Here is a 26,930-nt window from a genome sequence, read left to right on the forward strand (position 1 = left end):
GAGGTGGCGGTGGCCATCTTTATGAATCACAGTCCACTCAAAAGGATCAAGTTCAAGAGCCCAGCGAGCACGGCGACCAGTTCTATCACTGTCAATGGGTATTTTCCGAAGACCCAGGAGGGGCTTGTGATCCGTGACAATAACAAATGGCTGCTTGTAGAGGTAGTGCCGAAAATGTCTAACTGCCCAAACAATGGCCCAGAGTTCTCGATCATAAGTCGACCACTTTCTTTCTGCCTTTGTAAGCGCATGGCTAGCATAGGCAATGACTTTCTCTTGCTGTCCCTGTTTTTGAGCTAGTACACTGCCAATAGCTGTGCTAGAAGCATCAGTATACAGAGAAAATGGCAATGTGAAGTCAGGGAATGAAACCACTGGAGGGTTTGAGAGGGCATGTTTCAGATACATGAATGCATCCTGGCACTGAGAAGTCCATTGAAAAGTTGCATGCTTCTCAGTGAGAGCATGTAGGGGGACACTGTGGTGCGCAAAGTTTTGAATAAACTTGCGATAATATGAACAAAGTCCAAGGAATGACCTTACTTCTGTCGCTGTTTGTGGAATAGGCCAGGCTTGCACACTGTTCACATTTCTGGGGTCAGGCTGGATGCCATGTTTTGATACAATGTGGCCCAGAAATTGTACCTGATCTTTGGCAAAACAGCATTTTGAGGGGTTTAGCTTCAAGCCACTTGCCTGGAATCTGCCGAAAATTTCTTCCAGATGCTGGAGATGTTCTGCGAAAGAGCGGCTGTAAATGAGGACATCATCCAAATACACTAAGCAGGTTTTCCAGGGAAGGCCACGAAGTACCATCTCCATTAACCGCTGACATGTGGCTGGAGCGTTTGTGAGTCCCATGGGCATAACAGTGAAGTGGTAAAGTCCACTGCCGGTTGTGAAAGCAGTTTTCTCACGATCCTTCTCTTCCAGTTCAACCTGCCAATAGCCATGTTGAAGGTCCATTGTGGAGAACCAGGCAGAACCTGACAGCGCATCCAGTGCATCATCAACCCTTGGAAGAGGATGAGAGTCTTTGATTGTCACTGCATTGAGTTTCCTATAGTCGAGACAGAAACGCCACGTACCATTTTTCTTTCGCACCAGAACAACTGGGGCGGCCCATGGGCTGTAGCTTTCTTCGATGACACCTGCCTTTAAAAGGTTGTCAACTTTTTTTTTTTTTTTTTTTTTTTTTTTTTTGTGTGTTTGTTGTTGTGTTATTATTATTATTGTCTTGTCCGTATGTAATACAAAGGAAAAAGTACAAAATAAAGAGTTAAAAAAAAAAAAAAAGGTTGTCAACTTGAGTCTGTATTTCAGCTCTCTGTTCAGGTGTCACTCTATAGGCTCTTTGTTTAATCGGTGTAGCATCACCTGTGTGAATATGATGCTTAATTATGCCTGTGTGACCTCTGTCCTCTGAGTGCTTACTGAAGATTCCTGAATACTTCTGGAGAAGTGATTTCAGGGACTGAACCTGGGAGTGTGACAAGTTTGTTTCATCTATTTCTACCGGCAGAGTCGAATCATACACAGGTGAAGTAGCACAACATGTCTGCTCCAGTGGAATGATATCAACAGATGAGCCTGAATGAAACTCACCAAGATGCTGTCCAGGGTACAGTTCGATTTCATCACTGGAGGGATTAAGCATTCGAACCACTGTAGTACCATTCTGAACTTCACTGAGAGTGTGAGCCACAACAATGTCACATGTTGGATTAGGGATCAAGACACCATAGTAGTCTGTTGGAACAGGAGAAGCCGGTGTGGCTGCTGACACACAGGCTGTGATCAGAGTTTCGCTCATAGCTGGAATTTTGGTTGGCGCTAACACGGAAACATTACAGCAGGCAGCCACCTCATGTCCTTTGGGCAACAGGGGAATTTTCATGTCCCACAGTTGCAGCACTTTGTTTTTGAGGTCGAGAAGAGCATGGTGCCTCTGCAGAAAATCCCAACCTAGAATGACTGGCTGGTAAGCACCTCTGAGGACTTCAAAGTCCTGCTGCCATACCTGAGTCCCAAGCCTAATACCAACGGTTAACTTGCCTAAGATTTCCAGACGTTCTCCATTGACCGAACGAGCTGGCACAGAGGATGCTACCATAGGCCGTTTTTTCAAAGCTGGATGAGCGTTTCGAAAATCTTCACTCACAAGGGAGACAAAGGAACCAGAGTCAATTAGAGCACACACTTCAATGCCCTCGACAATAGCCAAGACGTTAGAGGAGACTGATCCATCAGATTCTGAGGGGAACTGGGGGATGTGGTTTTGGGGCCCTGATACTGTAGCTGATGTTTGCCCCTCAACAGCAGCTAATGAAAGTTTCCCTGTGGGCCGGAGGTGAAATGTGCAGGCCTTTCCGGGGACTGGAAACGAACACCGGTCCTACTGTAGGACGCAGCATCTCTAACTCTACGTGGAGCAGGACTGGGACTGCGTTGGTATCTGTTATTGTCAGGGTAATTGTACCTGGAATACTGGGGGGGCTGTTGGGAAGGGTATGTGCGTTGATCGTGTTTCTCACATTTGTCCCACTCATTGAACCTCTGGGGAACAGGGGAAGAAGGACGTTCACGGTGAGACTCTGGATCACGATGATAACGCCTCTCAGGCGAGCAGTAGTCTCTGGAATGTTGTCTGGCATGATAAGGCGACGGGGACGCACTGCGGGTGCTGTACTGAACATTGGAAGAGGAGGATCTATCACGACTGGAGTCCAAACGTTGGGCAAGGTAACTCTGTTTCTCCCGTAACTGCTGTACTTCATGTTTCAGGCTGGTTACAGTAAGCGTGAGCTCCTCAATCGCTTGAAGAAGTTTAGCATCAGTAGGCTGAGGACGTATCATAGCAACCTGTTCTGAAGACGGAATATGAGAGGATCCTGCAGCTGTAAGTTGCAATGCTGCCCGTGCTCTCTCACAACGGCTGGCAATGCGCAGGGCTCCGTCGAGATCCTCTGCACCCATCTCATGAATCTTAGATTGCAAGGTGGGGTCCAACCCAGCAACAAAACGGCGAAATTTTTCACCTTCCAAGGCATTGTAGTCATAGTTAGGGAAAGCTTCAAGCACAAGACGGGTAATATCCGTGCTGTACACATCTAAACTTTCACCTGGTTTCCGGGGGCGAGCATTCACACCGAAAACCTCTTTCAGCTTATCCTTCACTAGATCATAGTCTTTCTGGGCTGATGAAGGCAAACTGTCCCAGTACAAAAATGCAGCATCTGCTAGACGAGTAGGCAGAACAGAGGACATCACAGTTGGCAAATCTACCTCAGGTGGAGTCATAGCTTGCACTGCCACTTCAAAGCGACGAGACCAACTAGTAAAAGATTCAGTCCCATCTCCTTTAAAAACAGGTGGAAGATCTATTGTCAGGGCACTGGAAACGGTATGGTGGGCGGGAGCAGCAACAGTCCGCATTGCATCCACTGACCTCGAATGTGGCACAGGAGAAGAGCGCAGCTCATGCACAGATTCACTCTCGTCAGCCGACATGTTCCCAACAAATATCCAGCTCAAAAAAAAAAAAAAAATCACAAAAACAGAGAGAAAAGCTGCAACAATCCTTCCTATCTCCAAAAATTATTACTATTATTATTTTCAGTTCATCAGCTGTTCACAGAGAGGGATAAATCCCAGCGGGGAAAAAAAAACGATCCTATCCGCAGCTTGGGAGTAAAACTCACCAAATACACAGATCCATCAAGAAAATAAATCCCACCGCTGCCACCAGATGTAACGTGAGGGTTCACTAGATGGTTGGGAATCTCTCTGAATAATTAGGAACAGCAAGACGGAGACGGATAACTTTTTAGCAGCCTCTTTACTTTTAGCACCCTGCAACAACAACCCACACTTCCTGTGTGCCGCCCTCATGAATACTTCACTGGCCTCTCAGAAGCCAGGAAATCTTATACTCAGATCAAAACAGGGAAAACAACCAGGTAGATATAACACATACTTATTACTGGTTTGAACATGCATGTCTAAACATTCAAAAATGTAAACATGTAAATATCAAAACACGTAACCACCAAATAGCTACATAACTAGCTTTATAACCTTTGTAAACACCTCTTTGTATATCAAAATAGATTTAAATTTACTTCTACACTTTACACAATCATCCAGCCATTCACACACACATTCACACACTAGTGATGGCAAGCTACATTGTAGCCACAGCCACCCTGGGGCGCACTGACAGAGGCGAGGCTGCCGGACCCTGGCGCCACCGGGCCCTCTGACCACCACCAGTAGGCAACGGGTGAAGTGTCTTGCCCAAGGACACAACGACCGAGACTGTCGGAGCCAGGGCTTGAACCAGCAACCTTGCGATTACAAGATGAACGCCCAACTCTTGAGCCACGATCGCCCCCACAAATCTGACACAAAGTCAGGTTTATAACTTTGTTCCCTTAATAAATGGAACTGTCATTTAAAACCTGCATTTTGTATCTACTCTGGTTTTCTGCGTCAACTTACAAGTATGCCAAAAGCTAAGAAATCAGGAAGAGAACAACTTGTGCAACCATGTTGTCACAGTAATATCTACATCTGTCACCCACCACCTTATTTCAGGAACTGCGGTGTGTTTGTGTTATTATTAGTACAGCAGTGGTCATCATTTTCAACCAGCACATCTCTGCTCATCCTTTCACATCAATCGTCTCTCAGATTGAGGTCAGACTCAGCGGGGGACTCCCCCCTCCATTCAAGAACTGGCTGCCTCATTTTTCTCATTTGTGTCAGGTCTCAGCACACAGTCGTCACCACTACCATCATCAGCTTTTAGCTGAAATGTAGGAAACGACACATCTTTAAGAAAAAAACATCAAGGACATAAACGATGATGAATGAAATCAAGTTCATAGTCTACCAACATCTTTACTGCAGAAATACATTTTCACCGTGTCCTACTTTTACAGGATGTACACATTTTCGTCTTTTGATTCGCCGCTTTTATACATCTTAATCTGTAAAACCGAGAGGTTTAAAATCATGCAGTGATCTCTAAACATCCTTTTCTACTTCAGTGTCTGTGCTTTGGGGAAATCTTTGGGATGATTTATTTGCACGAGACCTTTTCAGCAGTCACACAGAGAGCAACCAATCAGCAGAGCACCTCTCAGGAGACAGTACTTGACCTCTTGGTTATCTATCGACAAATACTGGAGTCTACTTCTATGGCAGGAGGCTTCAGGCAAGACCTGGGATGTGTATTTGCTCTGCTGGATCTTAATTTTATCTTTATCCAAACTGTCCAATTCTCCTTCTCAAACAGATCTTCTTTGCTTCTTCAGATCAAGGCCATGTGATGCCCTTTTCCAGCTCTGGTTTAGCTTTTTATCAAACTGGAGGTTTTACTCGTCAGTTTCTGGAGGGCCTGTTCAAAGTGAAATATCACTGCTGTCTAATAATGAGTGTGTGAGGGTAATGTTTTCTATCACAGACCTAAAATCTTTAATGTCAAAAGACCACCAGGATCATTTCTGGTCATGTTTGATGTTTTGCTTAATATTGATCCTACATAACAATCAAATACGTGTAACAAATAGGGGTGGGTTTTTATTATCGATTTATCGATTAAGATCGATTCTGGCTTGGATAGCGTGATATCAATTCATCAAAATCCTGAATCGATTTTTTAATATCGATTCAATTTATTTTGCAATTAAAATTTATTTTGCCCGAAATGCCAGAATCTAAGGTTAAACCTCACAAAATTTCAACAACCACCAAACAGCTAAAACAGTAAATGAGAGCAGGTAAACGGATTCTGCGCAAAGACACAAACACAAAGCGTGGACCCTCCAACGGATCAAAATCAGTGAGATGTCGCTGTTCTCACCTGACGGCACGGACACGGTTGGGGCTGAAAGACGATGCGCTTTGTGTTTACGCCCTTTTTGCGCTAGATTCTGAAGTTGTAGGTTTTTATCTCTCTCCAAACAATATTGACTGAACCAGCAGCAAAAGAAGATCCAAACTACGCTTCACATAAACATCGTCATGAATTCCATCTGACTTTTCCTGTTTTGCTTCCACCATGATAAAAAGTCTACCGTTGTTTACAGCGCTGTCAGCCACTGTTTTTTTCCTTTTACTTACTTCCGAAAAGAAAGCCTAATTTCTGCTGTTCAATACTGAACAAATTTAAACTTTTTAAAATTATGCATAATTGCAAAAGGCTTAGCTCTGTCTCTAATAAAACTGCTGTAACTTTGATCTGCTTCACTTCAGCAGCATCAAGTAATGTTCATATGTTGATTAATGGTTTTCTTTTGTTTTTGATCTACTGCAGAATATTTTTTTATAAAATTCCAGGCCAGGAAAGTCGCCTTCATGTTTTTCTGTGTTTTATCCTCAGTTACTTTGACACAAGGGCATCTGCTCTGATGCTTACACCTTTGATAAAGTCTCGAAAGTCTCAGTTTTCTTTTTATAGAAATAAAAATATGGAAATGTACTGATACGTGATCAGAATTATAACATTTCTGACTGTCTGAGGCAAAATTTACCCGATTCAAATCGAATTGAATAGGATTGAATCGAATCGTGGATCGAATCGATTCGGGACCTTGTGAATCGAAATCGAATCGATTCTAGAAATCAGTGACGATACCCAGCCCTAGTAACTAACCCATTTACTATCCTGTCAAGAGATGTATTCTAAAGACACTTCTTCAGCTGAGAGTCAGAGAGTGGAAACACACAGTTTTACTTGCTTGCAAGGGCAGTCACTGTTCAAAGCCTCTCCCAGTCAGGGTAAATATTGCTTTTACATTTTGCGACTCATTTTATTTCTCTATCTGATAAGAAAACTATTCAATCAGATAGTTATTTGTGGTGAATGAAATACAGTTACACTTTCAAGCACTTTTAAGCACCACATCTGAAATTCAAGCACTTTTCAAACCTTGAAAAGACAACATTAATATTCAAGGATTTTCAAGGATTTCAAGCACCCGTACGAACCCTGTAATTTGCATATCAGCTTATAATGCGCTAAGTTGACAGGTCAACAGAAATGCACGTTCAAAATATTATCACAAAAAAGAATTTCCTTCATACAGTAAATTACTTGTGTTGCATCAATCAAGCAGAAAGCATCTCACAATTTATTGTATTACCAACTAAATGTATTTTCTGATTACTGCTTGGTCATACCAGACTCTCTCTTTGTCTTTAATTTATTCTTCTCTGTTTTCACAAACATTTCACCTATTGTCCTTCAAGCTGGAGAGTTAAATGTCAGCAGTGGATAAATTCAGCATTTGATAACAAAACTCTGTTAAGTTTTCCCTGCTTTAACACCAATGAGAGATACAGGCACATGTATAGTGTGTGCTATAGTGTAAGCTGCCTTTCTCTTGCATATGTTAAGAAAGGCAAATGTGCTTGTAGCAGTTGTGAGATTATTATGCTGTTATATATTACATTAAACCTGTAATCAAAATGAGTACTGATACTGCTGTAGGCCACATCATACTTCTTGTGTAATCAGTATGTAGTTTTAGTTTGCATCATACTTCTGAGTTAAAAGAATGTGAAAATCATTAGATTCATTACATAGGTTTGTATTATCCTATACTGCTGATTTACTGTGAGTGAGTTACACTGTTTCATGACATTTCATACATACATTCCATACTTCATAAGTTATGAAGAGAATATTGTGTGCAGAGAGTCAGGGCCCTGCTTTTCTGATAGTAGAGATAACAGAGCACATTCCACGGGAGCTTCACCCCCACCTTTGTTGGAAGCAGAAAAACAGGGAGCCAAGGTCATAACTCAGGCTCACTGAGAGTTATTATTATTATTATTTTAAATTCTCCTTTCTCAAAAACAGAAAATGGAATTGTAGTTGTTCTTGGCTGAGAAGCACAAAACCCCTTTCTTTTCTTTTCTTTCTTTTTTTTTTTTTAAATACAAGAAACTAAGTTTTAACTTTTCTGCCTTATCACCTAAAACAAAGCAGACAACCCAGCTCTCAGCTGGCTCTGAACTTATCATCATCAAGGTCGCATGGTGAGAGCTACTTCAGAAGTCACAGTACTTCTCACTCAAGCAACATTTCAAAAAACAAAAAGCAAAAACTCAGCACACTACACAGAGAACAACAGCCGAGACACAACTGAAAATGCTGTTCGTCTTTGTTCTCCTTGAACTTTAGAATAAACTTCATCTGCATTAGTAAATCATTTGCTTAATCATTATGTGTCACTGTGATCCACAAGTGTGATCACAAATTTACTTATTTTTCAACCCAACAAAACAAAAAACAAATTGCTGATGGCATGAACGGTTTACACACGTATCAGGATGCAAAAAAGGCTGCTGCCAAAAACAAATCAAGAAATCACAGACAGCTGCATGTTTGAGCTTTAATAGCATGCAGCTCCTGCTCTAAAAAATGTGTAAGTTGCTCATCACCTTAGCAGTGACCACATATTTAATTCAGCTTCTCAATTTTGTAACTTTAGCTGTTGTATACAGGGTTTAGCCTATTAGTTGTTAGTATAGGTGTGCTCTATATCTCAATAATGTCTCATCTAGGATGGCAGGTTTTCAAGCAGGTCAAGTGCCTCTATGCACTCAATTAGTTTAGATATTTTCTTTATTTTCTTCATCTCATATGTCATATGTCATTGTACTAAATTTGAGCAAACCTTAAGCTTGATGCAGACTACTTTTAACAATTATCCCCCTCACATCATAACTGACTAAGGTGCCTCTTCATATTAATATTATTTCTTTATTAATGCTATTATCTCTTTATATAACGTCAATAGTATATTACAATATTTTATTTATATTTTATTTTGTATCCACCAAGGGCTGCGGGTGATCTGCAGTTTCACCCTTTCCCAAGCTGGAGACATTTTCCTTTTCACACACTTTCCTTGGCACTTGGTGAGAGATTATGTTCTTCTAGGTTTGAACTGCTCTCTTCATCTGAGCTGCTATCCTGTTCTGAGTCACTGTCTTCTTTGTTTGTTAGTGCTATTACTTTTTTCTGTCTCTCCCTTTCATCTGTCTGGGTGGTGGCAACCACAGTGGTTGCAGCTAATCATTTTGTGTCAGGTGTTCTCTGTGTCTTACAGTCATGTACAAAGTGTCCCTTTTTTCCACACTTCCAGCATGTAGTACTAAAACCACTGCTTGGTGTGTGTCTACGTCTGTGTCTACCTCTTGCTCCTGCCCTATGGATTCCGCTCCCTTTCTTTTGGCCTCTGAAACCTCCCCTGTGGCCTCCACTGAAAGCTGTGAGAACAGTGTCAGCGTCGAGGGCAAAAACTGAGACCTTCTCTTTCTTTTTCACCACTGTCTGTGCATGGTTAGCATATTGAAGCGCCTCATCTGCTGTGCCCGTATGTTGCGTTACCCAATGCTTTTGTACATGAGACCTAATGGGTGGTAGTAATCCTTTAATGGAATTGTTTTTTTTCTTTTCCCTCTTTAATTTTTCTTGTTTTCAGTTCTCCTTTCAGCTTCGGTTTCCCATGCTTGGAAAAGTTTATACTCTTCTTCACGTTTTAATTTTTTCTTTGGGTCTTTTGTTAATGTAATTTCTTTTTGCAGGGCAGCTCTCAGCTGGGTAATAGCTGAGGGATTGAATTTCCCTTCCCAGCTGCGGTTTTTAGCTTTTTGTGGATTTCTCCACCTATTTGCAATTATTCTACCTGCTCCAGCTTGTTGTTTTTCTAACCATTCCTCATCAGATGTTGCTTGTTTATTCCCCATTTTCAAAGATTTTGCTGGGCCATCACTGTCAACAGTCTGAATCATAAAGGGGTCATCATGCAGTATTCTATCATATGCAAACTTATATTATTAAAAGATTATACTGACTACTAAGTACAATTTTCTATTGACATATCCATTCACTGTGGTACATGAATCTTTTAGGAATAGTGGGGCTATTTTCTTTCAAATGTTTGTTCTCTGTCTGAATTTTACTGATCAGTGACAATCACCTTTTCTAAATTTATCTTCAGTCATAAATAATGACCAGCAGACAAACATGAAGCCTTCCTCTCTACCAGGGACCCCAAAATATTAACTGCTGTCAGTTTTGCAGGAACTGTCAAGGAACGGCTGTCTGGCAGATAGGATGCAGACTCAAAATAATTGCTTGGCAGAAACAGGGAATCCAAACATCAGGAATCTAAGGAAACACTGGGCAGGGAGACACTTGACGGACAACGTAACAAAGGATAAGGAGAAACTCAGATGTTATAAGGATATGCCATATAACAGGTGGGAGGACAGCTGAAACTAATGACTGAAATCAAGAGAATGCAAATGAAGTCTAGTACGAACGAGAGAGTAGCCATTACTAAAATAGACCAGGATGAGGTAGACACATGCAGCATCTTTACCCCGAGGGAACACCAGGAAAGACTGCAAAACTCAAAAACTAAAAGCATGAAGACCTTTAACCGAAAAGCTCTAAATAACCACAGCAGCTCGAATAATAAATAAAGCCACTAAAGTATGAACCCAGGGACCATGAGGGCATGAATGGCTTAAGGAAATATGACTGCATATCATTTTTCTTTTATGATTCTGAGACCTGCAGTTAAAGAAAGAAGCAGATGAAGAATACAGATTGTTAGGGTCTGCTTATGTTTTAAACTAGAGATGGCACGATACCACTTTTTTATGTCCGATACCGATATCATAAATTTGGATATCTGCCGATACCGATATGAATCCGATATGAATATAGTGTTTTTTAATCAACAAAACTGTTTTTTAAATATCTTGCTGCATTTTGTATAAGTTCATACTCAAGTTTAAAACAACAACTACACTAAAGCTATTCTGTTATACCTGTATGCAAAAAAAAATATTTCATAGTTCAGCAATACTGATCAATCTAATAAACTTAAACCTACACCATCCTCCCTATTCTGGTATTTTAAAGAGTACTTAGCATAAATATTAAGCAACCTAACTAATAGAGTTCCAACTCCCAGCAACAACAAAAATAAATAAATAAAAAATAGGGAACCACCCCTCACGCTCCACCTCATGATGCTTAATCGACGTAATCAACCTTAATTTGATGCAGTGTGAAAAAAAATGCACAGAAATCAATTCTTTTTCAAGAAATATTAAATAGATTCAACATCTTTCTTCAACAAAATTGCAGACTGCACAGATGGTACCTTCCCAAAGGAAAAAGTACTATAGCTTACTAGGGTATATATATTAGACTTAATAGTTACTATATACAGTAATTGACTTCTATTCATTTTACATCAAATTAAAACTTTGGGTGTCAGATAATTATTTATTAAAAGCTAGACATTTTAAATGAGAATAAGAAAGAAAAGTATGTCTTTGTGCCCCCTTTTCCCTGTTAATGCCCTATTGGCCCCCCTGGCTAAACTTTGCTAGATGCGCCCCTGCACAGTTACCAGCTCAGCTACGTAGAAAAAGATCCTCGAGTAGAAAGTAATATTAAATACATTCTAACAATAGCTGATCAAGCTTAAACGTGCTGCTGTTGTTCAGCCGCTGGTTTCCTCTTTCTGGTGCAAAGTGGGCCAAAAGCAAACTAGAGACACGGACTCGCGACAGAAAAGCCGATCAGCTGATCGTTAAGCAGTTTCATGATTGAAGTAGCAGCAGGAGAGGCAGTCGCTTGTTAAGCTTAATGCAGGAATGCTTTACAAACATTCAGAGATGGACTTACACACTTGCTTTACTTCTCTCGGGATAACTTTGTCGGAGATGAAATGCCGGGTTGCTAGCGAAGCTCCAAATGCTATCCAGACCACCGACAGGTCCGCATGCCACAGCCGCTCTATCACGTGATGCATACTGCTCCGACGTGCTAACGTTCTGAGGTGAGTTACGGCGTGTTGCAAGTTTTGTGAGGTGCTTTCGTGATATTTAATGGATCGGATTACATTTTTTTATTTTTCTCCGATATCCGATCCAGTAATTTAGGTCCGTATCGGACCGATACCGATACGTAATATCGGATCAGTCCATCTCTATTTTAAACACAGAAATTACTTCTAAGGAGAAATCTTAAATAACTGACAAACCAACTCTTTCACAAAGACTCTTTCACAAGGATCTTTAAAGACAATACAATGAACATCTGTATTTACTTTATATCCAGAATGTTCAAATCTTCAATCTTCAAAATCTGAAGTTGAACTAGGGCCAGGCAGCTTGTTGTGTAATACTATTTCAATGCAGCCAGTCACTGTAGTCTTTAATTAAGAACATTTTATTATTTAAAGGTACAAGGAGAAATTAAAAAAATACCTTTAATGTTTCTGCTTATTAATGAGAGCCTCACTCAGTTTAATTCTGCAGTCTGAGGGAACAGCGAAGCTGAGGGCTAAAACCTTCTTGGTGTTTTGGCCGTGGGCCACCTCTGTCACTTGCGATCAAATAAAGTGGTGTTGAATGCAAGTAATGGTTCATCACTTGTTTACTGCAGAATGTGCAGTTTACATGACATCATATTATCTTTAAATCAAAGCCAAAGCACATGGCAGCTGTTTCCACTCATTAGAGATTATGAGTTACAAACTTCAAAGAGGCATGTATTGTAGGGTTTTTTATGAGAGAGACACAAATACACTCCAAATGGTAAATGGCCTGCATTTGTATAGTGCTTTACTTAGTCCCTAAGGACCCAAAAGCGTGTGTGAATGTGTGTGTGTGAATGGGTGAATGACGGAATGTAGTGTAAACTACATTCCGTCATTCACCCATTCACACACACATTCACACACTGATGATGAACAATCTAATTATAATATAATGGGAAAATTATAAGTTTTCCCAATTTATTATCAAAACGGATAGATTTCAAATTTTACACGGCGCCACGGGCCTCCCCTCTGTGGCTCAGATCGTCCTCAGTCGTCCTGATTGGTCTCCTTATTTGGAGATGCCACTTCACCCATCACCATGGCAACCACCTCTTATCCTCTGTCAGGCCTGCATAATGAGAGGAAGGGAAAGCCCAGAAATGTTCAACTTTGTTTTTCTCTAACAGAGTCAGTCTCACAAATGTATACCTTCTGAGGCCTCGACTGCAATTGACACCCCTTTCTCAACGAGAAGTTTGGGCTTGGGTGAGCCTGAGTGCTGAAGACATCTACCTATTCGGAACCATGGTAACAGGGTTCTGGCTGATCGGAGCTGGCTTGGCCCTGACTTATCGAAGAATTAAGAAAGCGGAACTGGCTGTTCCCCACAAGGCTGCCCGCTGGGATTGAAACGATGGGAAGAGGCGTGAGTTTCTCAAAATGGGCTCATTGAGTGCAGCATGGTTAAGATCTTGGAGAAGCTTACGGCTGCCATGAATACTCAGAATAAGATCTCTGAGTGCAGACTGGATTACATCTCGGAAGGGCTTGCTCGGAATAACATCTCTGAGCGCAAATTGGATGACATCTCGGGGAGCCTCACTGTGGTCGTGAGTTCTCAGAATCGGCTCTTTGAGCACAAGAATGACAACATCACAGAGCGCAAGTATGGCGAAGCTCGCGGCTCTCCAACGAGAGACTGAGAGACCAGTGTTGGACTGTAGAACTGCTTTGAAATTCATATGAGCTGTTTGCGTCGGTTTACTCCTCGCCCCCCACCCGACCCTGTGGCTTGTCACGTGTTCCATACTGTTGTGCTGTGGACATTTATGTGCTTTTTTTGTGCAGAGGAGTTTTTTTGTTTCCTGTTCTCATGCTGTCCTCCCATAGGAGCCCAGCATGAGTAGAGGTCTCTTTTTTTCCTCTTGTACTTTCCCATTGTAGTGTATATTTCAGTGTTTTCTTTTTCTGTAACGCTACCGATCTCCGACCTGTATCCCCATGTGATGTCTGTGTTGTGTGCGTAAGGTCAGGGGAAGGGGGAAGGGGGGGGGGGGGGGGGGGGTCCTATTTCACTGCAGGGCAACCTGCACGTGGCGAATAAAGCCTTAGGCAGCTCAGCATCTCATCCAGGAAGTGTTCAGTTTCATGCTTACATGAAAATACTGCAAATGTGCAAAAAGGTTTTTAAAGTCCAATCTAGTGCTGTTGGAAATCGAATGTAATTTAATACTGATGGATGTATGGCCTCTCTCACTACACAGCAAATTCAAAAGTGTTAAATGTTTTGGTGTTAATAGTCTTCTTGCAAAAGTAGAGTTAATTTTACTCTAAGCAGAGTCACATTCTTTTAATGTAACTCTGAGGTGTAAAATGATAGTAGTTAAAATCGAGTGTTAAAAATGAGTGTTTCTCTGTCAAATCTGGAGGTGTTACAATGGAAACATTAACTCTTGACCTCTTAACTCTGAACTCCTAGAGGGGCTATGACACCAACAGAGTAAATTCACAGACTCCGCCCCCAGCACGGCTCCAATCGAAGCTGAAGTGAAGCCGTTTCAGAACATTTTGCTCTACATATTTGAGTTGTTTGCCATGCTTGGTAAGTCATTTTTTCAAAGATTGTTTCAATTATTATTATGAGCTTTTACTTCTGTGGCTCTTTGGAGTTGAGACAAAGCTGTGTGAAAGGCATTAGCCATGTTGCTCAGTGATAGCATAATATTCTGTTTTAGCTAGCTGAAAGGTATTGTTTGCGGAAAATACCACAGCCTTGAAAAAAGCTTGCATGTGAATTTTCAGTCAAACTTTTGGTCAAATACACCTAAAACAATGTGTAGAATGTGAAATGTTGGTATAATGGTGCTACTTGAAGCCTGAAACCGATCGCCCATAAAAAAAAAAAAAACACGAGCAAACAGCAGTAGCTGACGTCCTGACTGGATTCTACGTTAGCATAGATCCCTCCAGAGTTTTGTGCACACGGTTTAGGTAAAAATTAAAAAGGTTGAGGTTTTACATTTAGTTCAGTATTACCTGTTGCCTGCGTCTTTGTCTTTTGGGAAAATACTTTACACAAGTAATGGCTCAAAGAGGATTCCTTTTTTTTTTACTGTGCTGCAATTGTTTACTGGATTATTTGTGCCATTAATTAGTGTCAACTAATTTTTATTCGATCTCTGCACAGGATATGCTTGTGAAGATGGAATATGGGGGAGAGCAGAAGTGCGTTGAAGTTCCACAAAGGGATGAATGAAGGACATGCATATTGTATTGAAGAAATAAGTGATGAGAATGCTGTTATTTGCATTTACCATGTCAGACCTTTTGATAAACAAAATTCTAATGAAAGTGAGAACATGTATACTGTTACATCTTTCAGAAAATGTTTTGAAATTGTGGTGCACAGTTCAGAATAAATGTTTTTCAAAAACCATTGCATCTTTTTAGTAAATGTTTATTTCCAAAAGAAATTTCTAGAAGTTCAGAACAGTAAAATTCCTGCTTTTTAGAATGAATTAGAAGATAACTCTTACGTAGTTAAACTAAAATATTCTTTGAGAGTTAATATATAAACTCTTAACACCAAGTGTTAAATTATCAACTCCAGAGAGATTTGGTGTTTAACACTAAATCAGAGTTAACGTACCAACTCTCCAAAAAGAGTTAAATTAACACTCTCTGGTGTGGACCCATATAGACACTTTAATAGTGTTGAAATCAAATCCGACAGTGTTAATTTGGACATGCTGGATTTGCTGTGTAGTAGTGCCATAAATTTTGGACTCATCAGGAGAAAAACAGGCGGTAAAACATACATGTTTCAAAGTGGTGCTACCTTGTGATTGAAAAATGCAGTGTAGCTCCGCCCATTCACCAAACCAACCATTCCAAACCAACTTCATTCTAAGCCAAAGACTAGAAAATATGGTGAAGCATATCTTCCCTTTGGCTTCACCTACACAAGTGCCAAGGTAGGTCTCCCCTGCAGAATTGGAGAGGAACAATATGAGGGAGGTCTGGAATGGTGTGAAAACCATCACAGGCCACAACACCAAGAAAAGCACAGTGGGGGGGACTGTGGAGAAGGCAAACGAACTCAACAACTTCTTCAACAGGTTTGACCAGCCCACAACCCCACCACCCTCACCCTCACCTTTACTACAGAGTCCTCTCCCTACTCTCCTACCTCCCTCGCTTCCCCCCCTCCCTGACACTATGACATCCCCCCCCCCTCCTCCTTCTCCAACCCCTCTCTAAACAGCACGACAGCCTCTCTCCCCCCCTTCCAATCATCTCCCAGTGTCACAGTGGATCAGGTCAGGAGACAACTGAGGAAGCTTCGCCCCAGAAAGGCAGCAGGCCCAGACAAGGTGTGTCCTAGGATGCTAAAGGCGTGTGCTGCTGAACTTGGGGAGCCGTTACAACGAGTCTTCAACCTCAGTCTGCGACTGGGGAGAGTGCTCGCCCTATGGAAGACATCCTGCATCGTCCCGGTCCCCAAAAAGAACCGGCCCAATGAGCTGAATGACTTCCGACTGGTGGCACTGACTTCACATCTTATGAAGACTCTAGAGCGGCTCTTCCTTAACCTCCTCCGACCACAGGTACAACATGCCCAGGACCCACTACAGTTCGCCTACAAGGCAGATGTCGGTGTGGAGGATGCCATCCTGTACATCCTACACAGAGCCCACTCACACCTGGACAAGGGAAAAGGCACGGTCAGGATCCTGTTTCTTGACTTTTCCAGTGCCTTTAATACAATCCGGCCTTGTCTGCTCCAGGAGAAACTAAACAGGATGGAGGTGGACCCCTGCTTGGTCGCTTACATCTCCGACTACCTCACCGACAGACCACAGTACGTCAGGCTGAAGGACATCACGTTGGACACTGTGGTCAGCAGCACAGGAGCACCACAGGGAACTGTGCTGTCCCCACTTCTCTTCACCCTGTACACCTCTGACTTCTGCTATAACTCTGAATTATGCCACATTCAGAAGTTTGCAGACGACACAGCCATCATGGGGTGTATCTGGGATGATCAGGAAGAGGAGTACAGAAGTCTGGTGAGGAACTTTGTTGCATGGAGTCACACAAACCACCTGCAACTCAACACTTCAAAGACCAAGGAACTGGTTGTGGATTTCGGGAGGTCCAGACCAGGTCCACTGTCAGTTCAGATAGAGGGAGAGGAGGTGGAGGTGGTCAACACATACAAGTACCTCGGGCTGTGGGTGGACAACAAACTGGACTGGTCATGCAACACGCAGAACCTGTATAAAAAAAGGCCAAAGCCGACTGTACTTCCTCAGGAGGCTGAGGTCTTTCAACATCTGCAGGAAGCTCCTGAGGATGTTTTACCAGTCAGTGGTCGCAGGAGTACTTTTCTATGCTGTGGTGTGCTGGGGGAGCAGCACAGCAAAGAGGGACTCATCCAGACTGGAGAAATTAATCAGGAAGGCTGGCTCTGTGGTCGGCATGAAGCTGGACACTCTGGTGACAGTGGCAGAGAAGAGGACCTTAAAGAAACTGATGGACATTATGAACAATGCCGGGCATCCTCTGCACACGGTCGTAAACAATCAGAGAACAATCAGTTTCATCTAATCTAATCTAATCTAATTGGTTTTCCCTTCGTCGGGAGCACACGCTGGGCTCTCCAAATCACGAACAAACAGTATGCCACATTCTTGATTTTTAGTTCACAAACACTTCTTGTAATGACCAGAGAATGGCAGTAACGCGTTACTTGTGACACGTTACTGTAATCTGATTACTTTTTTCAAGTAACGAGTAAAGTAAGGGATTACTATTGCAAAAATGGTAATTAGATTTCCGTTACTTTCCCGTAGGAACGCTGCGTTACTGCGTTACTAAAACCGTGATTTTTTTGCGAGAATGTCTCATGACAGTGACGTAAGCGAGTGCGACGTTCGTGACAACAGCTGTCTGCAGATCAACAATGGATCATATAACGAGTGCGGGAGAGAGTATGAGCATGCAGCTTTTAAAGCTTGGAAGTACTGACCTTACTTTGAGTTTGATTCCATAAAAAGTGACAAAAACATTAGCGTCCCTTGTGCGTGTGAAGAAAACTTCTTTTTACACCGAAAAAAACCCTAAACAAGCTCCGAGTACCGAGTGCGCAACGACGTAATGGGAAATTCACAGAGAAACTCTCGGATTCTTCCACTGACCGCTGCGCCACACCTGCACCAGAGCACACCTCCGCCTACCCCACTCCTGCTTTACAGGTGAAAATAGAGCAACAGGACCACTAGTCTTTGATTTTATTTACTTTCTGCTGTGTTTTACTTGCATCTATTTGAAAGACTGAGTGTAAACACAAAAAATATTTTATTTTATGTGCTGGAATGTGTAGAAAATAGGTTTAAATGTTAAACTAATTTCTTCAAGTCAGAGAATGGTGCATATAATTAAATTTTTGCTTGATGCATAAAGTTAAAAGATTAAAACTGATAAAACAAGTTTAAAAAAAAGAGACTTTTCCATTTGATTACATTTTGTATGATGGATTATGCAGAAAAAAGTAGAATTGGGTTGACAGATCTATCGCTTTATCACCTATTCAGGTTGTAAATCGTGTTTTTAAAAAGTAACCAAGTAACTAAGTAATTAATTACTTTTGAAAATAAGTAATCAGTAAAGTAACGGGATTACTTTTTGGGGGAAGTAATCAGTAATTAGTTGATTACTTTTTTCAAGTAACTTGACCAACACTGGTAATGACTAACTACTCCTGACATTTTTGGAGATGTTAGCTCTTTATACAGTAAAGTTACAGTGGGATACAAATAATATCAGGCTGATGCTGCCACGATTTGTTCCCCCTGTCTAAAACACGGACAAACAGTATCCTACAGTTTTTTATGTTTTTAAACCAATTTCCACAGAGAGGCATTTTTTGAAAGATGTATTGATAGCAATTTTGAATATTATTACCAGTGTTGGGACTAGGGCTGGGCCATATTATACCATTCACAGTAATACCGGTATAATGTTAGGCAACGATAGGAAAATGAAATATCGCGATAGAATATGAGTAAAACGCGCATGCGCAGTGCCTTTGTTTTCATACGCACATGGCCGATTGTTGAGTGAAACAGATGAACCAGAATTGGTTTGTAAAAATGGTGCAACTTCAGTGATGTGGAACTGGTTTGGTGTTTGTCCATCAGATACACGACAAAGCACATTTTTTTGCAGAACATGCAAGCGGCCGTCGTTATTGTCGTATTTGTCTGACTAAGATGCTCTTAAATCTGGGAGTAATCTGGGTCCTAAACTCCGTATACTTCAGGTCAAACAAACACTGCAGCATCACTGAGAGTTAAAAACTGTCTAAATTCTTTCATCTTTAATAAAACGATCAGCATTGCTGTTTTACCAGGTGTAACTATGAAATTTAACTTCCAGGCATCCATGAAAACAAAATTTATTACATTTAATGGAGTTAGAAGTTAGCAGGAAGTTAGCGGAAGTTAGGTCTGTGAAAGTTCTCAGTCATCCAGGTCATCGTAGTCAAAGGAGCTTGCAAAAAAAGCGCCTGGACTTCTTTAAGTTGCTTGAAGACGTTGCATCTCTCATCCGAGAAACTTCTTCAGTTCTAAGGTCAAATGGTGGAGAGTCCCAGATATAAACCTAGTGGGAGTATCCCCCCACAGAGGGACAAAAGGACCCCCTGATGATCCTCTAATCGCCTGAGGCAAGGTGTGAAACTGGGTGTGGGTCCCAATCAGCCAGAGTTTCGGGTGTGTTCATTGTGAAACCTGGCCCCACCTTATCATGCGAATTCCTGAGGTCAGATGGCCCAGGATGTGAGTGGGCGTTAAGGCGTCTGGGAAGGGATCTCAAAACTGGGTCAAAATCAAGACACAAGAAGTGGAATCCTTCACTGCGCACATTAACGCTGTGGATAAAAACATCAAGTTCACCAGGGAAGACACAAAGGACAACTGTTTGCCTTTCCTGGACTGCGCTGTGCACATTGAAGAGAACGGCTGTTCAAAGATGGTCGCTCACAGTGGACATAGATGGCTTCTTTCACTCCTCTTTCAAACCATCTGTCCTCTCTGTCCAAAATGTGAACATTGGCATCCTCGAAAGAGTGTCCTTTATCCTTAAGATGCAGATGGACTGCTGAGTCTTGTCCTGTGGAGATGGCTCTTCTGTGTTGTGCCATGCGCTTGTGAAGTGGCTGTTGGGTCTCTCCAATGTAGAGGTCTGAGCATTCCTCGCTGCACTGTACAGCATACACCACATTGTTAAGTTTGTGTTTTGGCGTTTTGTCTTTCGGGTGAACCAGTTTCTGTCTGAGCGTGTTGCTGGGTCTGAAATACACCGGGATGTCATGCTTGGAGAAAACTCTCCTGAGTTTCTCTGATACACTGATTAGTCTTAGTCATAGTCTTTGCCTGTTATTTTCCACCACAGTTATAGTTATAGTTTTTGGTCTTAGTACCTTTAGTGTTTTGTTTCTTAGTGTTTTGCCAGTTTGTTTTGGTTTCCTGGTTTTCCCTTGCCGTTATCATTAAAGGATCACTTTTCTGTTCAAACTTACTACTCCTCGTCCTCATCTGCTTTTGGGTCCTGTTTCCATTACACACCGGCGCACCCCGCCGTGACAGAAACGTCTTCAAGCAACTTAAAGAAGTCCAGACGCTTTTCTTTGCAAGCTCCTTTGACTAGCGGAAGTTAGCTCGCTAGTTTCACAGGCAGTTAGTTACCTAAGCATGATATTGCATGTTCTGACTGAGAGATTTCTGAAAAAATTCAAACGTACAGCTCTGCTATCACTTCCAACATAAATGAAGACAGGAAACTAAACAGCAGTGACGTTTGTAGGGTTACTGAAGTTGGGCAAGCTGGTATATAATGATGTGCTACGTGATTGCTAGCGACACAGCTATGTTAGCATAACATAAACGGTGAAGCTGGAGGACGAACACTAACACTTTTACACTTATAAAAGTTAACGTTAAGGTTCCTGATAGTTAGAGACAAATGCAATCGCATGGCAGGATGCTGTAAACGGACCGAACTTCAGTCAGGAGAACAACTGAGATAATCCATCCACAATAGAAGGTTAGTCATTAATATACTGAAACAACATGGGAATAGAGCAGCTGCCAGAGAATTCAACATTAATGAATCATTGGTACAAAAGTGGGGGAAGCAAGAAGAATGAGTTTAATAAAGTTTGATTTATCTGACTGCTTTGTTTCGCTTAATGCGCCTTATAATCCCGTGCACCTTATGGTCCGAAAAATACGTACTGCACACTGCAATTTAATGTTGCAAAGCACCTCTTTTTAACTTCAGTGGATATTATACATGGTTATCAGGATATGTCAGCCCATTTCTACTGGAAATGCCTTTTGGTTAAACTTTCAGCAAGGAATTTGCATTTGCACTGTTACATTTTTATAAAGCTTTAATGTACATAAAAACCAGCTTCTTGTTTAAGTGAAAATAAATGGAAGGTTGTCTGTTTGCGCTAGTAATGTTGTGGAGTTGTATTTTGTCTCGCATCAATTATATCGTCAGTTATATCGTTATCGCAAATTTTCAAATATATATCATGATAAATATTTTTGGCCATATCACCCTGCTCTAGTTGGGACTAACGCGTTATTAAGTAACACGTTACAGTAACTACGTTATTATTGTGGTAACAAGCACGGTATAGTTATTATGCCAAAACCAGGAACGCGTTACTTGTTACTGGGATTTAGATCGTTATTCATTACTTCGTGTGGTGGCTATCACGGAGCTTCCACAGATTAAGTAACATTAGCAAGTGGTAGAGGCCTGCAGGTGGATGAGGGAAAGGGGAGGCAAGAGGAAAGACCCAAAGCGGCCGCCGGTCCGAGTGTCAGGAGAACTGAACTTCTGGTAAGAAGTTATGACCTGCAGTCTATCTGGGTCAGATATAGACCAAGTTTAGGTGGAGTTTATTTTTGTTATGCTGACTTTTTCGTACTGCGTACTAGCTAGCATGATGGAGTTTCTATACAGCTGGGTGGGTGCTATGATGTTACTGATGTTGAACTTTATTTGGTTCATAAGGTTAATCATTAGAGTTGCCGACCGTCCCCTAAAAAACGGAATCGTCCCGTATTCAGAGAAAATTTTACGCGTTTCGTATTGAGGTGAAAAGGAACGCGATTTGTCCCGTACTTCAGCTACGAGCTCAGTACGAGAAGTGCGGAAGTGAGAGGTTTGTGAAATGGGACGGTCTAGCCTTCATTGCGCTGTTCAGGTTGCCTAGCAACCATGATAATAACCGCGAGAAACCTTACATACAGCATTGTGTGACATGAATAAAGGAGAAAAAATGTTTTGTTGGTCATTCATTTTTTTATGACATAACTTTGATTAGTTGAGTATCTGAGGCTGAGACCACGGGACTGTAAAACATGATTGTTGGGCTTCATTTCTGTACTGAACAGTCATTTCAAGATTAGTTAGTAAATAACAATTAGCTAATGTTGTTCATGAGACTAAAATTATCTCACTGTGGAAATGTAAATATAATATGGCCAATATTATATGTATTGTCAGATTATTATGATATATATATATATAAACAACCAACACCCAGCACGCCCCTGCGGGCGGTTTATCCTTCAAGCTCGGGTCCTCTACCAGAGGCCTGGGAGCTTGAGGGTCCTGCGCAGTATCTGTTCCCAGGACTGCGCTCTTCTGGACAGAGATCTCCGATGTTATTCCCGGGATCTGCTGGAGCCACTCGCCTAGCTTGGGAGTCACCGCACCTAGTGCTCCGATTACCACTGGGACCGCTGTTACCTTCACCCTCCACATCCTCTCGAGCTCTTCTCTGAGCCCTTGGTATTTCTCCAGCTTCTCGTGTTCCTTCTTCCTGATATTGCTGTCATTCGGAACTGCTACATCGATCACTACGGCCGTCTTCTTCTGTTTGTCAACCACCACTATGTCCGGTTGGTTAGCCACCACCATTTTGTCCGTCTGTATCTGGAAGTCCCACAGGATCTTAGCTCGGTCATTCTCCACCACCCTTGGGGGCATCTCCCATTTTGACCTCAGGACTTCCAGGTTATACTCGGCATAGATGTTCCTATACACTATGCCGGCTACTTGGTTATGGCGTTCCATGTATGCCTTGCCTGCTAGCATCTTGCACCCTGCTGTTATGTGCTGGATTGTCTCTGGGGCATCTTTACACAGCCTGCACCTGGGGTCTTGCCTGGTGTGATAGACCCCAGCCTCTATGGATCTTGTGCTCAGCGCTTGTTCTTGTGCTGCCATGATTAGTGCCTCTGTGCTGTCTTTCAGTCCAGCTTTGTCCAGCCACTGGTAGGATTTCTGGATATCAGCCACCTCCTCTATCTGCCGGTGGTACATACCGTGCAGGGGCCTGTCCTTCCATGATGGTTCCTCGTCTCCCTCCTCTTTCTTGGGTTTCTGCTGCCTGAGGTATTCACTGAGCACTCAGTCAGTTGGGGCCATCTTCCCAATGTATTCTTGGATGTTCATTGTCTCATCCTGGACTGTGGTGCTGACACTCACCAGACCCCGGCCCCCTTCCTTCCACTTAGCGTACAGCCTCAGGGTGCTGGACTTGGGGTGAAACCCTCCATGCATGGTAAGGAGCTTTCTTGTCTTTAAGTCAGTAGCTTCTATCTCCTACTTTGGCCAGCCTATTACCCCAGCAGGGTACCTGATCACGGGCAGGGTGTAGGTGTTGATGGCCCGGATCTTGTTCTTACCGTTCAGCTGACTCCTCAGGACTTGCCTGACCCTCTGCAGGTACTTCGTGGTGTGAATGGCTACAGATACCGGCTACGGATACCGACTACGGAACGGAGCAGTTGTCAGCCACCTCCTGTACATGGATGACATCAAGTTGTATGCCAAGAGTGAACGCGACATCGATTCACTGATCCACACTACCAGGCTATACAGCAATGACATTGGAATGTCGTTCGGACTGGAGAAGTGTAGTCGGATGGTAACAAAGAGAGGGAAGGTAGTCAGAACTGAGAGGATTGAAATACCAGAAGGCAACATTGCAGACATAGAGGACAGTTACAAGTACCTGGGGATCCCGCAGGCGAATGGGAACCATGAAGAGGCCACTAGAAAAGCTGCAACCACCAGGAACTCAATGGGGATATATATATATATATATATATATATATATATATATATATATATATATATATATATATATATATATATATATATATATACATACACTGAACAAAAATATAAACGCAACACTTTTGTTTTTGCTCCCATTCCCCATGGGATGGACGTAGAGACCTAAAATTCATTCCAGATACACAATATAACCATCCCTCCCAAACAGTGGTCACAAATCAGTCCAAATGTGTGGTAGTGGGCACATCTGCTATATTGAGATAATCCATCCCACCTCACAGGTGTGCCACATCAGGATGCTCTTCGGACATCATGAGTAGTGCACAGGTGTACCTCAGACTGCCCACAACAAAAGGCCACCTGACTCCAGCTCGTCGCCGTAACAGACTTGTGTGGGCAAATGCTCACATTCGATGGCGTCTGGCACGTTGGAGAGGTGTGCGCTTCACGGATGAATCATGGTTCACATTGTTCAGGGCAGATGGCAGCTGAGAATGTCCCAGTTCTTGCATGGCCAGCATACTCACCGGACATGTCACCCATTGAGCATGTTCGGGATGTGCTTGACCGGCGTATACGACAGTGTGTACCAGTTCCCACGAATATCCAACAACCTCGCACAGCCATTGAAGTGGAGTGGACCAACATTCCACAGGCCACAATTGACAATCTGATAGACTCCATGCGACGATGTGTTGCACTGCATGAGGCAAATGGTGGTCACACCAGATACTGACCGGTTCTGGGTCCCCAGACCCCCAATAGCGCAAAAAACTGCACATTCCAGGGTGGCCTTTTGTTGTGGGCAGTCTGAGGTACACCTGTGCACTACTCATGATGTCAGATCAGCATCCTGATGTGGCACACCTGTGAGGTGGGATGGATTATCTCAATATAGCAGATGTGTCCACTACCACACATTTGGACTGATTTGTGACCACTGTTTGGGAGGGATGGTTATATTGTGTATCTGGAATGAATTTTAGGTCTCTACGTCCATCCCATGGGGAATGGGAGCAAAAACAAAAGTGTTGCGTTTATATTTTTGTTCAGTGTGTATATATATATATGTATATGTGTGTATATATATATATATATATATGTATATATATCCATCCATCCATCCATCTTCATCCGCTTTGTCCGGGGCCGGGTCGCGGGGGCAGCAGCCTAAGCAAAGAGGCCCAGACCTCCCTCTCCCCAGCCACCTCCTCCAGCTTTTCCGGGGGAATACCAAGGCGTTCCCAGGCCAGCCGAGAGATATAATCTCTCCAGCGTGTCCTGGGTCTGCCCCGGGGCCTCCTCCCGGTGGGACATGCCTGGAACACCTCACCCAGGAGGCGCCCAGGGGGCATCCTTGTCAGATGCCTGAACCACCTCAGCTGGCTCCTTTCGATGTGGAGCAGCAGCTGCTCTACTCTGAGCCCCTCCCGGATGGCCGAACTTCTCACCCTATCTCTAAGGGAGAGGCCAGCCACCCTTCGGAGGAAGCTCATTTCTGCCGCTTGTATCCGCGATCTCGTTCTTTCGGTCACTACCCACAGCTCGTGGCCATAGGTGAGGGTAGGGATGTAGATCGACTGGTAAATTGAGAGCTTCGCTTTTACACTCAGCTCCCTCTTCACCACGACGGACCGGTGCAGCGTCCGCATTACTGCAGCTGCAGCCCCAATCCGTCTGTCGATCTCCGGCTCCCTTCTCCCATCACTCGCGAACAAGACCCCGAGATACTTGAACTCCTCCACTTGGGGCAGGAACTCATCCCCGACCCGGAGTGGGCACTCCACCCTTTTCCGGCTGAGAACCATGGCCTCAGATTTGGAGGTGCTGATCCTCATTCCCGCTGCTTCACACTCGGCTGCGAACCGTTCCAGTGCGAGCTGGAGGCCCTCACCCGATGAAGCCAACAGAACCACATCATCTGCAAAAATCAGAGATGAGATTCTGAGGCCACCAAAGTGAAAGCCCTCCGCCACTTGGCTGCGCCTAGAAATCCTGTCCATAAAAATTATGAACAGAACCGGAGACAAAGGGCAGCCCTGGCGGAGCCCATCACCCACCGGGAACGAGTCCGACTTATTGCCGGCAATGCGAACCAAGCTCTTGCAACGGTTGTATAGGGATCGAATGGCCCGTAGCAATGGGCCAGACACCCCATATTCCCGCAACACCTCCCACAGGACACCCCGAGGGACACGGTGCCTGTGAATGCCTTCTCCAAGTCCACAAAACACATGTAGACTGGTTGGGCAAACTCCCATGCACCCTCAAGTATCCTGGAGAGGATAAAGAGCTGGTCCAGTGTTCCGCGACCAGGACGAAAACCGCATTGTTCCTCCTGTATCCGAGGTTCGACTAACGGACGAACTCTCCTTTCCAGCACCCTGGCATAGACTTTCCCAGGGAGGCTGAGGAGTGTGATCCCCCTGTAGTTGGAACACACCCTCCGGTCCCCTTTCTTAAAGATGGGGACCACCACCCCGGTCTGCCAGTCCACAGGTACTGCCCCTGATCTCCACGCAACATTGCAGAGGCGTGTCAACCAGGACAGCCCTACAACGTCCAGAGCCTTCAGGAACTCGGGGCGGACCTCATCAACACCAGGGGCTCTGCCACCAAGGAGTTGTTTAACTGCCTCAGTGACCTCGCCCCCGGAAATTGGCGGGTCATTCCCCTCATCCCCAGACTCTGCTTCCTCCTCGGAAGACATGTCAGTGGGATTAAGGAGGTCCTCGAAGTATTCCTTCCACCGCCTGACAATTTTCTCAGTCGACGTCAGCAGCGCTCCGCCAGCACTATACACAGTGCAGGTAGAGCACCGCTTTCCCCTCCTGAGACGTCTGAAGGTTTGCCAGAATCTCTTCGAGGCAGTCCGAAAGTCTTTTTCCATGGCCTCTCCGA

General features: G+C 43.3%; 1 long non-coding RNA gene across 1 annotated transcript; it reads left to right on the forward strand.

Moving 5' to 3' along the window:
• Positions 1-14,320: 14,320 nt before the first annotated feature.
• Positions 14,321-15,297, forward strand: LOC145420406 (uncharacterized). The gene is made up of 2 exons (XR_013901709.1): positions 14,321-14,463; positions 15,049-15,297. It is a non-coding gene; the product is annotated as an uncharacterized LOC145420406 (long non-coding RNA).
• The last annotated feature ends 11,633 nt before the right edge of the window (positions 15,298-26,930 follow it).

Source organism: Astatotilapia calliptera, chromosome 15 (assembly GCF_964374335.1).
Source record: "Astatotilapia calliptera chromosome 15, fAstCal68.1, whole genome shotgun sequence".
Classification (NCBI taxonomy): domain Eukaryota; kingdom Metazoa; phylum Chordata; class Actinopteri; order Cichliformes; family Cichlidae; genus Astatotilapia; species Astatotilapia calliptera.